At 44.0% G+C, this 19,097-nt stretch overlaps 1 protein-coding gene across 7 annotated transcripts in view; it reads right to left on the reverse strand.

The window, feature by feature from the left end:
- CDK14 (cyclin dependent kinase 14) overlaps positions 1–19,097 on the reverse strand; it is a 1,134,790-nt gene that overhangs the window by 520,529 nt on the left and 595,164 nt on the right. The gene's annotated exons all lie outside the window — the stretch shown is intronic.

Here is a 19,097-nt window from a genome sequence, read left to right on the forward strand (position 1 = left end):
TCGCTCCGTAAGTACCCCCCTTAAGTTCAAATAATAGAACAAAAACTAGGAAACTGGAATACTACCGCAAAGCTAGTTACAATTTTTTTGGGTATGGTAGCACTAAAAAAAATAGTTTCTAGTGTCAAATTCATTTACACACATTTTACTAGCATCAAGAATGCTTGTAAAACAAATGTAAAACAACATTAATGGACATAATCACACACAGATTGTAAGCTTGCGAGCAGGGCCTTCCTACCTCTATGACTGTTTGTTTATTACCCAGTTTTGTTTTATCATTGTGTCCAATTGTAAAGCGCAATGGAATTTGCTGCTCTATAAAAGAAACTGTTAGAAATAAACAATAAATAAATAAATAAATACACGTGCTTTAAAGACTGTGATAAATAGTATACAAAAACAAATGCAGTTTACAACAGATTACATTAAAATCTAAAATACAAAGTGGGTATTATAAATCCAGGAGAAAAAGAGGGACTTCAGAAGTCAATGGATATATACAGTAGCTCTATAATTATTAATATAGAGCTATATTATATATATGTATATATATCAAACCGAGTATAGGAAACGTAACTAATTATAACTGCTCACATTGATTGTAATAAGTGGGTAATAGTAGAAAAATTAGGTTCTCAATGTTGTGTTTTAATAAAAACAAACATTAGAAAAAGAAAAGGCAAAATACTGTTTACCAATAATTGAAATATCATTTTGCCTTCAAGAAAATTCTTGGGACCACGTAAATAATTATTCACTTGATAACACGATTAACTTGAACAGGCTGCATACATCTTATTTATGAAAGACACCTTCCTAAAGAATGACGGAAAACATTTCATTTAAAAATGCCATTAAAACAGGATTTGTACCCTTCGCCCTTGCAGCCTGGAGCAAGGATTGTATCAAATGAAATTGGTGGCCGTTTGACAGAACATGGCTCACATTAGAAAATATTATAATTAACCAGCTGAGGTGGCGCAAAAACTTCCAGGATTCAAACAGACTGGAACTGACGAGGCAAAATTATTTATAGGGTTCAAACGCAGTGCATCCTAGTGCTGAATACATAATACCAAACAAATTGCCCGAAATTTAGATGTTACCCAGCTTTCAGCACAAATGAATACTATCACTTTAGCGTAGGTAAATATACAATGTACTGGATAGACCGTGATTATACAATGTGCTAAAATGCTTTATTAGAGACAGGAAATTAGTGTGATACAAGACCGCCGTTATAAGGTGGGAGAGAAACGACGAGACTTCATTAAAATGTAATCTCTGTAAACACAGGGCAAGGCAAGCGTCCTCAGCTGGGTGCACAGTAGCTGGTTTATCATGAGGAATTTAATGGTTCATTTAAAAGTTAACTCAACAAGCAGATTAAAAGTCTGTGTAGCGCTTGCTTGCAGAATCATAGAATTATTTTGCTCCTCTGTCCTCTTGTTTAGAGATGTCTAGTCCTGCAGCCAGCTCACTATGCGCCTGATCCTGAAACGGACGTTAGTACAATGCAGACGCATGCCATGATTATAAGCAGACTGCGCACGTGCTGCACCATGCCTACGCATTTTGATGGAGAATACAAGAGCATATAGATCGCTCCGTGTGTGGCCACTTCTGTCCATTCGAGAAAATGTGTGTTTCTGGGTGGCAACTGGGCTGTTTACCTTGCGTATATACGCAGCACAGATCCATCTCATGTTATGGACACGTACCTTACTAGTCTCCGGTATGTGTATGGGGAAAGAAGCCTAATTCAGTCCGATCTTCTGCATAGAACACTTGGTAGGTGCAAGTGCCAATGGTGATGGCTGCAGCTGGGATACCAGTGCTCGGAGAGACCATATGCATGAAGCTGTACGGATACTTCCATTAGGCAGTAGATCTAGCAGTCACCGACCGACTAGGGTCTTTGTGGGTAAAGGCGGGGTAGGGTGCCCTCTGAGATCCCAATAGCCGTGAGCATGCGCAAACTTTTAAAGACACAAATGCTGGTTGCATTTATAATGTTCATGCACCTGGCACTCTCTTCATCATTAGCAGGTAAATTAGTAGTATAGATTATACCCCTTTCCTACTAGCTCTAAAAACACGGGTAAATTCGCGGGGGAGCGCATTTACCCATGTTTTTTTCTAGTGGAAATGACCCCCACCCCCCTGCAAATTCCCGGATCAAGTGATCCAGGAATGCTACCCTGGTAGCTTGCCGGGTTGAACACGAGTTCAACCCGGTAAGCTGTGTAGTGTGAATGAGAGCCGTGTCGATGCGACATGGCTCCCGTTCACACTGTATGGAAGGGCGGCGCTGGGAGATCATGAACTTTTTCATACTTTACGATCCACGTGACTGCGATTAGGAGTGGTAACCTGTGCAGCGGCAGCAGAGCGAGGGTACACGGTGCGTTAATTCGGGGTTCCCGGTCACTTTACGAAGAAAACGACACCAAAAAACATGAAAAACTCATGTCGACCTTTTTTCATGTTGACCTTGTTCATGTCAACCTATTTCTAGTGTCAACTTAACTACTGTCGACCAATAGGTGTCGACCCACACCCGGTAAAACACATGATTTCTGGTGGACAGATGGCACAGGTTCCCCTATCCAACCTAATTTAGGGCTCTCAGAGTCTTCTTGATTTCAAATATTTAATCTGTTGTGCAGAAACAGCAAGTGTTCATTGGACGCCCAGTGGGGGTCATTCCGACCCGTTCGCACGCAGTGGTTCTTCGCTGCGTGGCGAACGGGTAGGGACTGCGGCTGAAGTCAATCCTGGGGCCTTCGTCGCTGGATCCGTCGCACAGGGTAAGTAACTCTTACCCTGGTCTTGTTTTGCAGGAAACTTTTTTAGCTTAGCGGGGCTGCACAAGCGATCGCTGCCCTGCTATGCTAAATACACTCCCCCATAGGCGGCGTCGGGTTGATCGCACCAGCAGCAAAAAGTTGCTACGTGCGACCAACTCGGAATGAGGGCCAGTATCACCAGTTATAGGGTACCTTACTTTTATTTTGTGCTTAATCTTTATTACATTTATTTTAGTGTGAATATTGACTTATTTAGGTTATGTTTAGGGAATGTTACATTATTTTAGGTGGTAACACTATTTAATTTATGTTTAGGTAATTATAATATCCTTTTGTTTATTTAATATTACATTATTTACTTTATGTGTCTTCATTAGATTACTTCATTTAGGCAATATTAAATTGTTTAGTTTACGTTTAGGGAATATAACCTTAAGCTGGGTAACGGTGCAAACCTATGCAGTGTAATGACATATTGCATCGCTGTACACACTACACCAGAGGTGGCGAAAAAGGTAGATTGCAATCTACCAGTAGCTCGCGGAGCATCCGCCGGTAGATCGCGACAGACTTAACAGAAAATAACTGTAAGGAGCCTGCCGCCGCCGCTTCTCTTCACAGTTCCCAGGGCTCCAGTGTGCGGGTGCACGGGTGATATCATTACGTCACCCGCGATGTGAGGATCCTGGGCGCTAGTTGGATCCAGTTTGATCCAGTCGGCGGTGGCGAAGACAGGAGAAGCAGCCAGCAGGAGGCCATGCAGCGTGAAAACGGGAGCCGTAACTGCGGGGAGAGGGAGGACTGAAGCCAGGCAGCGTGACAACTTGTCAGGTAAGTTATGCAAAGGGAGGTTTCTTCACAAGGGGAGAGACGATCTGCAAAGGGGGGGGGGGGGGGGATCTGCACAAAGAGGATTATTGTACAGGGGGCTATTATGCAGGGAACTGGAAGGGAGGTATCTGCAAAGAGGGGGTTTGCACAGAGGAGGGTATTGTACACGGGGCTATCATGCGGGGGAGAGGAAGGGGGGTATCTGCACAAGGGGGATATGCAAGGGGGGGATTTGAACAGAGAGGGGTTATTTGATGTCATTATTAATGCTATTTTTAAATGTCAGCGTTATTATTGGTGTTATTTGACGCCAGTAGATCATCGTTAAGTAAGTAAACAAAAAGTACAAACAGCTCTTGTGCAGTCTCTGCGCAGCCCAGGACTTACTCAGCCGCTGCGGTCACTTCAGCCTGTCCGGGACCGGAATGGACGTCAGGAGCCCTCCCTGCAAACGCATGGACACGCCTGCGTTTTTCCAACCATTCCCTGAAAACAGTCAGTTGCCGCCCACAAACGCCTTCTTCCTTTCAATCACCTTGCGATCGACCATGCGAATGCATTCTTCGCACAAAGCCATCGCTGAGTGGCGATCCGATTTGTACCCGTGCAACGCGTCTGCGCATTGCAGTGCATAAGCAGTTTAGTCCTGATCGCCCGCTGTACGAAAATGCAGCCTAGTGATCAGGTCTGAATTAGCCCCAATAATCATTACACCACTGTGCTATACGGGGTATCTGTTGTGCAGTACACCAGATGGGACGATATGACCACCCAGTTCATCAAACCAATCAGGTAGATTTGGGAGTACACACTATACGATGTTCATTGCAATACATCACGGATAACAACATCATGTAGTGTGTACACAGCATTAGGTTAGTCAGCTGTTCTGATCATGTTTGCTGTTTGACATTGGTTAAAACCATAACAAACTAAACTGTATAACGGATAAAAAGGCATTAATCAAACATTAATATCGCTTTAAATATTTGAAAAAAAGGTTTTACGTTATGTCGTCCAGTTATATTGTGTATTTAAAAATCAACACAAATGATGGTGAAAACTTACCTTTAACTGTAATACTATATACCATGTAAGGCAATTAAGTATTAAAGGAGTCACTAAGCCTAAAACATAGGTCATCTTGCATAAAAGAGCCAATACTATTTACAAGTTCTATACTACACTATGGAAGAACTATGTACGTTGCATCCATATGTACTATAAAGGTCAGATGATTGACAGGAGCGGGAGATAGCAGGATCATGGGTGAAAGAATAGAACCTAACAAAATCCTGACTGGCTGTACACTGAATCAGCTCCGAGGCATTGACTTCAATCTTATTGCAAGTACAGAGGCTGTTTTCCACAATAGTTGCTTTAAACAGCTGATAAGAACCTAAGAGCTAATCTCATCCAGAAGACACAGCTAGCCCAGTTTCCCCATTTCTTTAGATGGCAACTATGCCTTAATAGAGGTTATAGGATGGTGGTCCGGGGGGATTTGAAACCGTCAGAAAGGCCCAGAGAGTGAAATTAGATTAATACGACTGACCACCTAGAAGCACTGGATGCTCCTCATACCCGTGAAGGCCACCACTCTACGGAATCACACGTTACTCTGGTAGGATAATAATGCTGGAGCTCAGAACACCCTGAAAGATCTCTGAAAGTAATATACAGGTTGAGTATCCCTTATCCAAAATGCTCGGGACCAGAAGTATTTTGGATATCGGATTTTTCCGTATTTTGGAATAATTGCATACCATAATGAGATATCATGGTGATGGGACCTAAATCTAAGCACAGAATGCATTTATGTTACATATACACCATCTACACACAGCCTGTAAGGTCATTTTAGCCAATATTTTTGATAACTTTGTGCATTAAACAAAGTGTGTCTACATTCACACAATTCATTTGTTTCATATACACCTTATACACACAGCCTGAAGGTCATTTAATACAATATTTTTAATAACTTTGTGTATTAAACAAAGTCTGTGTACATTGAGCCATCAGAAAACAAAGGTTTCACTATCTCAGTCTCACTCAAAAAAGTCAGTATTTCGGAATATTCCGTATTTCGGAATATTTGGATATGGGATACTCAACCTGTAATAGTATTATATTAGGCTCATAGCGCTACATTAATAGACTTTTAGGGCCTCCTGCAGAGTATATTTTGTGGTCTTCTCCTTAACGTCTCTGATAGTGACCTATGATGGATTGAATACGCCAAATTACCAAAGACTAAATCATCATTGGACAACTCTTCCTGAAGAATCCTAAAGAGTAGGCATGCAATAAAGATAGCTTTGTCAGAGCAGAGCATTCCATGTGTAATGGAATATGCAGAGTTTATGTAAGATCCCGATTTGGTTGTATACTTACCTTAGGGGACACTTATTTCCTCATCTAACTGCGGCAGAACCATATGCTGACGCATGACGTACCATCAGACCCTCATCACGTCTGTATATGGCTGCCATGATTTATCTGAACTGCTACTCTGGCTGTATTTTTTTTTACGCTAAGTTCTACCTCCCATTTATGCCTTTTGCCTTCCTCTACAATATCCTTACCTATATTTCTTACAGTCAGTGTATACAAGGTCAAGTCTATTATTATGTCTTATGGCTCAGCAAAAATACACTATTAATCCTGATGTGGCATTCTGTGATATTTACAAATTATATTATCACTGTTCATACTACTCTTCTTGGTCATTGACCTTTGTTATTGTCTTTTTATGTTGTACTGTATAAAACGTATTTAAAAAATAAACAGAAATACACTCTTAGAATATGACCAGACATCTCAATCCCCCACAATTATGTCTCCAACTACTGACATTTAATGCTAAAGGCCTGAACTTCAACATCACGCCTAAACCAGCCATGAAGTCTTTTGGGGAAAACAAAGCCAGGGTTGTGGGGCTTCAGACCATTTTATTTTGCCAGAGGACCATCTCTATTTCATGTCAAATACTATTTCTAATGTATTACTTCACACTCCTCCTATAAACACAATGACGCATCTATACTAGCATGTGACTGCCCATTAAATATCAGATTATTACAGTTCTTCTAATAGGAGATACCTGTCGTGGCACTAGGGATTTGTTGATTCAGGTCAGGGCACTTTGGGATAGCTGTATGTTCTGGAGTGTGAGTGAAGCTGGATGGCGTAATAATGATGCTACAGAATGGGTAGGATAGATACTGAGAATAGGTGCAGGCTAGCAGCCTATGGCTGTACCTGTATATGGAAAAAATTGGCGCAATCTGCAAATTTACTGGAACTGGATGTCGGAAGCATAAGGCGAGGGATACACATCGTTTTTGCAAGTCCCATTCAGTGGCAGAATGGGGCGGTTTGGGTTCACACATATGAGGCATCGCCGGATGCTGCAAAACAGGATCTGGCCAGTGCCTCAACAGGATTTCAAGTAGAACACAGTGCGGCACAGCTGCACTGTGTGAACACATACGTTTAAATGTATGTGTTTTACTTGAAATCCAATCGACCTGTTATGCTGCGGTTGGATCCAGCGGGTGCGGCACCGCCGTATATGTGTAGATGGCCGTATAGGAGTCTATGTGCAGGCTCCTTCCTGCCAAGAGGGTCCCGCTAAAACGCTATGTGTGGCCCCCGCCTAACTGAAGCAGGCTGCATGGAACATTGGAACTATGTGCTACAGAACTAATGGAGCAGGCTACAGTAAAATAAGCAATACTGGAGCAGGTTTGCAGGATTACACTGGAGTGGAATGCTGTGAAGCAAATACTGAAGCAGGTATGCTGAAACACACTGAGGTGTAAAGCAGAAACGCAAATACTGAAGCAGGTTTGCTGGAAAACACGGGCAGAATGCTGAGAAGCAGACCTGAAGCAGGTATTGATCCAGGAGTCAGGGTACTGATCCTCTGGGAGAGAAGTTGTACTGGCAACATGCTGACAGAAGTAACTGGTTTAAAAAGTGCACTCTAAGCACTGATAGGCTGGATGAAACATCTGACCAGAGCTGCTAAGAGCTGGTTAGACAGAGAGAATAATGTGACAGTACAAGATGGCGGTACCCATGATGCAGAACAGCGGCAACAGACAAGAGTGGAAGGCAAGCAACATTTGCATGTACTGTAAGTAATTAAATACTTTGGTGGTGCCACAGGTGGCCAGTAAGAACATGGATGCCCACAAAGTATCAGACCGGTAACAGGATCCCTAACTCCTGCATGTACTACAGAGACCATTTTTCGCATTTGTTTCTAGTATGTCCCTAGCACAGTGATCGCCAACCCGTCGCTTGCGAGCTACCGGTAGCTCCCCACAGTAATTTTGGTAGCTCGCAGAGCGCACGGGATCAGACAATCACTGGCACGGCACTCCCTTCATTCTTAATATGGTGCCGGCCGTCTGCCAATCAGAGCTTGTGGACCGGCAGCGGCGGCACCTGAATGGCTGCCGGATTGCAAGCTTTGATTGGCTCACTTACCAGCGCCATATTTCAAATGCCCGCGGCCGCCGGAGACCATCACCCTCACCGTCTCCCGGATGTCACAGACAGGTGAGGCGCACACTGCGCTGCGCTCACTGTATCTGACACTGGGGGCACTGAATCTGGCACTGCAGGGGGGCATTGTATCTGGCACTGCAGGGGGGTATTGTATCTGGCACTGGGGGCACTATATCTGGCACTGCAGGGGGGCATTGTATCTGGCACTGCAGGGGGGCATTGTATCTGGCACTGCAGGGAGGCACTGTATCTGGCACTGTGGCCACTGAATCTGGCACTGTAGGCATTGTATCTGGCACTGTAGGGGAGGCATTGTATCTGGCACTGCAGGGGCGCATTGTACCTGGCACTGCAGGGGGGGCACTGAGTCTGGCACTGTGGGGGCATTGTATCTGGCACTGTGGGGGCATTGTATCTGGCACTGTGGGGGCATTGTATCTGGCACTGTGGGGGCACTGTATCTGGCATTGCAGGGGGCACTGTATCTGGCACTGCAGGGGGCATTGTATCTGGCACTGCAGGGGGCATTGTATCTGGCACTGTGGGCACTGAATCTGGCACTGCAGGGGGGCATTGTATCTGGCACTGCAGGGGGGCACTGTATTTGGCACTGCAGGGTGCACTGTATCAGGCACTGTGGGGGGCATTGTATCTGCCACTGTGGGGGGCATTGTATCTGCCACTGTGGGGGGCATTGTTTCTGCCACTGTGGGGGGCATTGTATCTGGCACTGGTAGGGGCATTGTATCTGGCACTGCTGGGGGGCATTATTTGTGTATCTGGCACTGCTGGGGGGCATTATTTGTGTATCTGGCACTGCTGGGGGACATTATTTGTGTATCTGGCACTATGCGGGGGGGGGGCAATACTTGTAGTTGTGAGGCCACACCCACTTTTGCAGGAACGCGCGCATTGGAGGTAGCTCTTTCACAGGTTTTATTTTCCAAAAGTAGCTCACACCCCAATTAAGGTTGGAGACCACTGCCCTAGAACATGACAAATTATTTTCCTTAGGTGAACATCTTCTTTGGTAGTGTTTGGGGAAATTAATATTGTAATCTCTTCATTTATGTATTCACTATTCTCTTTTATTTATAACAGTGCCACACAATGTCTACAGGCTGTTACAAGGGGAGAACATAAAACCACAACAGAATGTATCGATCCTTCTTAACCAAAACTGGAGCCTTTTAAAGTTGTTATTACAATTGGGAAGTGAATTTACCTCACAATTTGATTTATAACATGGCTGGAGGACTCTGCATCTTGGTGGGAGATACCACTTACTTGTCACATGCCTTGAAATATTGCACCAGAACTGACTTAATTATTGGGAATAAATGGTTTCTCCAAGACTTCATTAAGACAGATGTCCATAACATTACTCAGGTATCAAACTAGACTGTGTGGGGAAGCAAGTGGACCAATCACCACAAGATTCTGGAGAGCTGCAGAAGTGTATCTTTACTCACTGCAATAATGCTGAAAAATGGAAGAAAAGGCACATCCTATATAATAAGTGGATTGCAATGATGCAACTTCCGCCATCCACATAAACAGCATAAATCTACAGGATCAATGATATTTGAGAGCCCTCCTGGCCTTGCAAAAAAGACCAATACATTACAATGCTTTTCTGCATCCCCTTACACACAGCTACAGTATAGAGATATAAGAATTCCCCTTTAATGTGGAATAGTGGGCCAGACAATATTTCTAAAAATGTAAATGATACTCTGCTCCATTCACTGTTATATCAGCAGCCTGATCCCCCATTCACAGTGACACTCAATTAATGGTTATTTACAATGGGGGAGTAGAATCTGAAATCATAGCAGGAAGAAAATACCTCTCTCACTAATTAATTTACCCAATTATCTACAATTTCCACAAAACTTTCCCCAAGCAATATTTTTAGATCATACTGTATATGTCCAACAGAGTAGGACTAGAACAAGGTAATCTTGGGCAGTACATTTCACAGTGACATAAATATAAAGGTACTTCACTAATGGGCACTACACACTGACAGATCCGCCGCCGAGATGCCCGACGGCGGGGGAGCAGTGACGGGGGAGTAAAGTTTCTTCACTCCCCCGTCACCCGGCTCCATAGAAGTGCCGGCAAATATGGACGAGATCGTCCGTATTGGCCTGTATGCACAAGCGACGGGGCACCAGCGATGAACGAGCGCGGGGTCGTGCATCATTCATCGCTGGTGCCTCCACACTGAAAGATATGAACGGTATCTTGTTCATTAATGAACGAGATCGTTCATATCTTTCAGTATTATCGCCCAGTGTGTACGGCCCATTACTGAATACTGTGTTTTATTATTTTATTGATGACAAAAAGTAGTATCTACATCGTGGCTACATCTCCACGCGATTGTGCCTTATTAGGCGCGACCACATGCACATCTAAGGTGAGCACGCCTTAGATGCACGTGTGCCCCATTCGCATGAATGGGAGCAGCTAAATATGCAGCTCTACGCGGCTAGGTGGATCGAGAGTGCCCATTCGTTTCAGATGTAGCCACGATCTGCGCCCTGTGCCATCCCCGTCTCTAGAATGCGAGTAAGTCATGCCAGGGGGTGGGCGCGGCGACACCAGGAAGTGCAGCACTACCCAGAGCATCCTTAGAACGCTCAGGGCAGGTGTTGTGAGCCAGCGACCCTGCTGCCTCCGGGGGCCCTGTGCCATGGACGTTGGGGCCGCTTGCATGCACCCAGTTACGGTCGCGGGTTCCATTATCAGTTACCAACTCAGGCTGCAAAGTGGCTAAGCACAAACTAGTGTCCAGCAGTGCATTAATACTTGCTTCAAGTCTCTTTTCCTAGAAACGAGGTAGCAGTGACTACACGTGCCTACAGAATGGCCATCACTGGGTAATGAATGTGGAGACTGAGGTGGTAAGTGCATTAACAGGGCACCTGCTGGGTAGAGACAACTCATTATAACTACGAGAACAAATGTGCAAAAGAAAGAATTAAAACAGGCAGACGGAAAAATAAGACCAAAAACTATTATCACGAACAGTACCTTATAATAAATGTGGCGGCAGGACATGCGTCCTGTAAACTGTACTTATTTTTATTTTATTTTTATTTTTATCATTAAACAGTTACTACAATATAAAAACATTTATTGGTCTCTGAAAGTCACGCCACAATAGAGAATACCTTGTGGTTCTACACTCAAAGTCATAACAAATGTCACTTTGGGGTATAATAATTCTCCCTAATTGGTAGCGGCTGTCACTTGTACATCTGAAATGCATGGAAGGCCCCAGGCCTCTGGAATGAGACAGGAAGCTGATCCATCCACATTCCCATCATGTTAAACAATGTAAAGCCACTCTTGAATAAAATAAAGAGCGTGTTATTCGGCTACTGAGAATGACATCATGCAGCAGGCACATTGTATGGTCTCTGTATGGCAGAAAGGCGGCAGCAGGCTATTCTTTGCTGGCGAGGAGAGGGGGAACATTCGGTATGCATCAGTAGTTTTACTGACTGCCATAACTTCTCTTTTCACATCAATGCGCTCTTTGAAATCTGCCTGTAATAGAAAATGCTCACTTTCAGAGACACCGCTCGGGAAGCGCATGGTCAGATTTTCAATTAGGTGTCCAGCTCCTTCCACACATCAATAGCTCCTTCATGGGAACGTTAAAGATTTCTTCAAAACCTCTGCAAGGAACTTCCCTAGATTCTAAACCAACTTTACCATTGTTATCTTACAGAGCTGAAGATGAACTATTATACATGTGTCATGCAGTAGCGGATCTTGCCACGGGCAAGCAGGACTTTTGCTCGGGGCGCCGCCATCCGGAGGGCGCCGCACCATGGCAAGATCCGCCACTGCTGTGCCCTCCGCTGCCCACTGTGTGCTGTCCGCTGCTGTGTCCCCTGTGAAGGGAACTAGACGCTACGCGTCTAGTTTCCCTTCGTGGAGAGGACCTTTTGATGTGCGGTGCGCGATGACGTCATCACGCACCGCTCAGCATTTCAGCGGCGCTACTACAGTACAGGGGGCGTAACTGACCACGCCCCCTGTATTAAGCCACACCCCAATTTCCTGCCCGGGGCGCAGAGGGCCCTCGAACCGGCCCTGGTGTCATGATTACTTCTATGTACAGCAGTGAACAATATGCTGGTACAGAATACATAAGAAATCCTGGCTGTCGGGATGCCAGCTGTCACTATACTGACAGCGGCATCCTGTTTGCTGGAATCCCGGCAGTGAGTCCCCTCGCGGGCTTACTGTGGTCACCTAGCATTGGGCCTGGTGGCGCGCTTCGCGCGCCACAGGTTCTATTCCCGCTCGGTTGGTGGCGTGGGTTCACCGAGTGAGAATAACGAGCAATTGTTGGGATTCCGTGTGCTGTTATTTTACCGGCTGTTGGGATTCCGGCGTCGATCTCCAGAACGCCAAGATCCTGACCGCCGGTATAGTGACTGCATCCTTTTGGTACTTTATAGCGTTGATGAACCATTAATACTAATGGGAAGTTCAAGATGAAGAGGCATTGTATCCCAGTTGGCCTACTTAAAGTCCAAGTTTATAAAAGGAGGCATGTGATGTGGGCCCCCAGAGCCGAGGTGACCGGAGAATATCTAGTGAAGGGAGTGTCAGGGGCAGAGTACTATTAACATCTGAATTAACTTCAGTTTTATGTAACTGACAATAATACATTATTTCACTAAAACAAAAACTAAGGGCTATATTTACTAAAGATTATAAAAATGAAAAGTAGTGATGTTGCCCAGAGCAACCAACCAGATTCTGTCTATCATTTCTCTATTGCATCCTACAATATGATAGACAGAATCCGACTGGTTTCTTTTGGCAACATCACCTCTTTTCATTTTGAGAATCTTTAATAAATTAACCCCTAACTGCTTAAGCATAATAATCTTTTTGCAGCCTTCAATCCCTTTGCTATAATCATTGATTTCCTTCCTATTTTCTATCGAGTCAGACTATTCATGATGTGGTGTTGGAGCTGCAGTATGACATATGTTACTGAGTAACTGCAATCTGAGGTATTTCTCCACAGCCCTGCCACCCAAAGTCCCCCAACACAAGCTAATCAGGGGTAGTGCACCCACCTATAACGTAATCCCCTTCCATTTTTGCAATTTAACATTCAATGTTTATAAATTTCTTTATTCTTCATCTTAACAGGAGAAACCCCAGTGTTTGTAGTCAAGAAAAATAAAATGCCATATAACAAATGCAAGAATGTCGTTGGTGGTAACACCTATACAATCAAAATTGTAAGAAAAGTTAGTGCAGATCGCAAGGTTAAAGTCACCTTGTGATCCCGATTCGATGCTGATGCGCGGTCCGCATCGCAAGCCTAGATAGACTGTGCAGGCAAGTCAATTTTGACAATCTCTATAGAAGAGATAGTCAAAATTGACACTTAGCCAAAATCGCACATAGTCAGTATCGCAAGCACAGTCATTATGTGCTTGCAATGCCGACCTAGCCCCTGTCGCATAGTGAGAATCGGGCTGAGCCCGAATCTCACCGTGTGTATGCACCTTAAATAAACATGATAAGACTTAAGGTGCATAGACACTTGGCGAGAAAGTAAGCAACGTCGCTCATTTTAACCCTTCCTGAGCTGCGTCGTTTACTTTCTCGGCAAGTGTGTATGCTGGCGACGATGAGCGATGTGCGGCCCCGTGGGCCGTTAATGACCCTCGCCATCAGCTGTGCATACGGCTCAATTTGGACTGTCGTCCAAGAGCTGCATGCACGGCCCAGCAGCGGCGTGATGTCACTGGGCGATATGGTCATCATATCGCACAGTGTGTATGCCCTGACGCCAACCACCCCGACAGGGTCAACACTAGGCGGCGTCGCTCATACAGCATGTCGCCTAGTGTGTACCCACCTTTATTGATGTTAAAAAAAAAAATTAAAAAATCTATACATAAATAAATGAAAGATAAATCAGACATAAGTGTCCTAATAAGTTACAGTTAAAATTTTAAAAGTGCATAGGTCAGAGGTTTGCTGGGGTAGGTGACCCCTCTGGCTAACGCCCGTAAAGTTGACCCTGGCGCTACTTCAACCCATGCTCAACTCCGACAAACCTTGCACATAAGAAGAAACTATGCTACAGAGCACACTGCAGCAGATGCACATACACGGGAATCCAGGTACAGATACTCTTAAAAAATTTTTTACTTTTTATATATATATATATATATATATATATATATAATACATTATACATGACTAAGCTTAGTATTTATGGCCATAGTGACCAGAGGACAGCGGCGGTACTGCCACTGATCTTATTTCACTGTTATGTGGTGATCTGCCCGTGTGGTTTGTACTATACGGGAATGACAAGTAGGCCATTCAGGGACAGAATGGCAAACCACAGATATTCAATCAGATCGGCAATTGAAACAAAGGAGACCGATAAACCTGTGGCCAAGCATTTCCTCCAGTACAATCATCAAGTCTCATCTCTGCGATGTATGGTCATCGATCAAGTTCCAGAACTAGTGAGAGGTGGGGATCGTGTCCTCACCTTGAAGAAACTTGAAGCACGATGGATTTATACACTTGATACTGTTGTACCACGTTGGCTTAATGAAAACAACCCTTTAAAAATCTTTATTCATTAATGTTATAGTGGAATAATGGGGATCTGATTTTGATCCTTATTTATCTTGGGTGAGAAGTACACCGTAATATTATACTATTTTATGTAACTGTTTTGTTATTGCTATTTATTAGTGTTTTTCTATTTTTAGAATTTATTTGTTGACATGCACCTCTTGTCGTCCAGCCGATTTTGCCTGGGGGTCAGATGTGACATGGATAATACAACAATACATTTGTCTTGTGAGGTGTACCTATAAGGTGTCTTTTTAGAGGTATTTTGTGTAGGTATCTCACGGGCTCTCTTCTATAGCTTAGTTATACACTATAGGTATTCATGGTCTGATTTTGGTCTGAGAATAACATATATAATAGGCAATCTATTTAGATATTATAATGTGATTGGGATATAGGATTATCCATAACTAAGTCTATGCCATAGGATGTTGTATTCCTGTTTAGATTGAAAGGTGATCTCGAGCTGTCACAGTGGTGGAACGTAAATAGTGCCACCGGTGGAATGCAAATGATGCGTTTCCTGCGATGAAGTAATGACATAGTGGAACGCATAGCCTAATGCAACTCAGTACCGCCGGAGGAGCGCAATATGACGCGCTTCCGGGGATGGCATTTTGATAGCGGTGGAGCGCAGACCTATTGCCGGTGGAGCGCAAGCGAAGCGCTTCCGGCAATGCCGCTACTGTGAGGCTCGGAGAATTATCTAAACATGTGGTATGCATAGATTATGTTTGTTTTCTATGTTTAAGAGGCCAGTGTATATCTAGTTCTTGCCACACAGTATACATATATGGTGTTAGAGTTTATTTATGCGCTAACAAAGTGGTGTGATATCAATAGCACAAACAGGGCTATTTGATCCATGCACTTCCGGTAATTAAGGTGATTAATTGATTAGGTGTGTGCTATATAAGGGAGCCCGGGAGAGGGTGTCAGTATGCTTACTCCTGGCATGCTGAACAGATGTCTCCTGGGGCTGTCTTGAAAAAGGCTTACTAGAGCCGAAACGTCGACATTATGTGATGACTTTGATGTACCAATAAATTCTTTAATGAAGTTGGACTGGTGAGTGTCCTCTGTTCTGGATCTTCATATGGATCTTGACAAATACCTGGTATATAAATATATATTATCAGGGACGGATCTAGACTTTTCTTTAGGGGGGGTGGTTTACTGTTTAATCTTGACTCCTCCCTCTACAGTCCCAACTCCTCCCACCTGCAATCCTAACTCCTCCTCTCTCAATTCTGACTGAACTTTTTGAGTGAGACTGAGATAGAGCTTTGTGATTGTTCTATGTACATGTGACTGTGCTATGGGGTAATTGTATTTATTAGCCCTACTACCCACACACCAGCAAGTGAGGGGCAAATGCTCTGTAACCCTTGCTCTCCTGGCTCCTCTGTGCTGCTGCGGTATAAGCTGCAGCACATCGTTCTGCCTCAGGCTCTCCCCGGAGAGCTCTCTTCTGCTCAAAAGTGGGCGTGGCTATGACTGTGTTAGGGGGGGGCAGTCGCCCCCTTCACCCCCCCCTAGATCCGGCCCTGTACATTATACATGACTAAGCTTAGTATTTATGGCCATAGTGACCAGAGGACAGCGGCGCTACTGCCACTGATCTTATTTCACTGTTAAACAGGCGATAGCTACTGTAGCTTTTCCATGCCGCATTTGACGGCGCATAATAAACAGAACCCTCAGTGATTAATATAAGCTCTTTTAAACGAAAAATGAAACAAAAATGAATCACTCAAAATGTAAAACGTTAAATCAGTGACACCGTTGTAACGTGCATATTAAAAACCAAAAAAATACAACTCCTGGAAATCTACAGACTGGTATAGCTGCCATGTAAGTCACACAAGCACAAGACTGCAGGGCGACTATCTCTGGCACAGAGGCCGCAGGCTTCCATGAGGTGGCTGATGAGAAGCTGAGACAGCTGGAATGTTGGAATGATCTCTGTAATGAGTTCTGCTCTTGCTGCTTGTTTCACAGAGATCCTTTATCAGAAGGTACAATACAAGCATACAAGGTGTACCTGTTTTACATGAATGAGCCAACGCTTTATGCTTATGCTTTATGCTGTGAGACATAACTGAACTTATCTTTTATTACTATTATTATTATTGTTGTTATTATTATTATTATTATTATATGCAATTTTGCTATTGTGATGCTTCTTTGCTTCGTGTGTGCCAGAACGGTCTTGTAACCCTGCAAGTGTCACGGTCGCCATCTATGAATAGTTTCGTTGATGGCTGATAGCTTTAGAATCTCTGCGCAAAGGTAAATAATCATACTAATTAATTACATCACATCGCCCAGGCATTGCTGTATGAAGCATTTTGATAGGGCACGGGACTTCTTAAGTGAACCAGAAAAAAAAAATGGTTCAGAATTGCTGCAATGACCAGGGTCGAGTCTGAGACAAGGAAGATGGTTAGCTTTGGTGTAGATGGCAACTTCTTTCGAGCTCTCATCCATTTTCATCTGACAGCTCGGAAATGACAATAGAATGTACAGTAAGTAAGGCTACAAAGGGGAACCGTTCCCAATCACTGTCCCCACAGAATGCAGGGATTTACAGGGAGATGTACCAAGCCTTCTAAAGCGGGGACAAGTGGAGTAATTGCCTGCAGCAACCAATCAGCTTGTAGCTATCATGTATCTAGTACAGTCTATAAAAGATTGGTTACTACGGGAAACCTCCTCTCTTGACCTCTTTAGAAGGTGTGACACATCTTCCTCCCAATCACCCATTTTCCGTTTCTTTTTAATTAAATTGAGCTGGGTACACACCTGGCTGACCTGCAGACCTATCTAATGGTTGGTAAGTGCATACACACTCGTCTGCCTATGTGTCATGCCTGATGTCCCAACTGGGCGGGAACTGAAATGTGTCTGTCCAGTTGAGATATATCAGTCACCGGCGGTCCCTGCAGCAAGTGTACAGGTGGCTGACTGACCGCCCATACACGCAGCCAGATGTGCCACTATATTTCTAGATAAATTGGGCATCAGAACCCAGGGGGTTGGTATCGTGTTACCGGCGGACCATACCGACAGCGGGATCCCGGCATTTAGATAGCTGGGGGGGGAAGGTGGCAAGACAAAGCCCCTTGCAGGGTCGGTGGATTCCCACTCTATGGGTGTTGTGGACACCCATGAGTGGGAATAATCCCTGTTAGTCGGCATACTGACTGTCAGGATTGTCAGGGGGCGGGGTGTAGCCGTCGGTATTTTGACCAGAGGTCTCCTGACCACCGGTCACATGACTACATCTCAGCCCAGGTATGTTACCATGAATGAAGGCCTGTGACATGTAATATTGTTTTACAATTGTCTACACGAGTACAATAATCATTTGGCAGAAAAAATTAATATAAAATCTCCACAAAGCAAAGTGTATATTAATATACCAGTATGTGAATTTTCAAAGTACACATTTCTATTTCTAGTTATTTAAGGCTCTCTGGACCATAATATTTCTCATTAAGTGAATACAGTTATTTCAGGTTTATTATTTTGCTCAATGATGCGCACGGCACATATATTGTGTAATTATGGGCATCTGTAATCAGAACACTATAATGCAACACATCCTTCCTTTGTATCACCCAAGTAAGCAAAAGCTATTACACAGCCGGCATACAGTATCTAATTGAATACACAGACGTGTACAAATTTGTTGTTACCTTTACAGCTCCTTGAAACACAGCTTCATGTCTCCTTAATAGTGCTGACATTGCATGTCTCAGGTATACCCACATGCTCCTGGTATGTCATAAAGTAAAGAATTGTAAAAACAGATAAATTATTGCTTATTTTCCAAAGCTATCTGAAAACAGCTTGGGCAGATTTGTTGGTTCCCTTTAGAAAAGACAATACATAATTGGATTGAACATTGGACTGAAGTAGCCTTCTATGAACACTGCGGCAGATGTATTAAGCCTGGAGAATTGATAAAGCAGTGATAAGTGGAAGGTGATAACGCACCAGCCAATCAGCACCAATATGTAAATTTACATATTGGAGCCGATTGGCCAGCCCCTGACATTACGAGGCAGCAATCGGCATCTTCTTACAAATGAGATGCTGCCAGCTGCCGTTTCTCCATGTTGGTAAAGGGCTCCACACAAGGAGGCCGACATATTAATCCTGGAGAAGTGATAATGCAGTGATAAGTGCAAGGTGATAACGCACCAGCCAATCAGCTTCTAACGGTTTACATATAGGAGCTGATTGGCTGGTGCATTATCACCTTGCACTTAGCACTGCTTT

This window comes from Pseudophryne corroboree, chromosome 5, assembly GCF_028390025.1.
Source record: "Pseudophryne corroboree isolate aPseCor3 chromosome 5, aPseCor3.hap2, whole genome shotgun sequence".
NCBI classification, from domain to species: Eukaryota; Metazoa; Chordata; class Amphibia; order Anura; family Myobatrachidae; genus Pseudophryne; species Pseudophryne corroboree.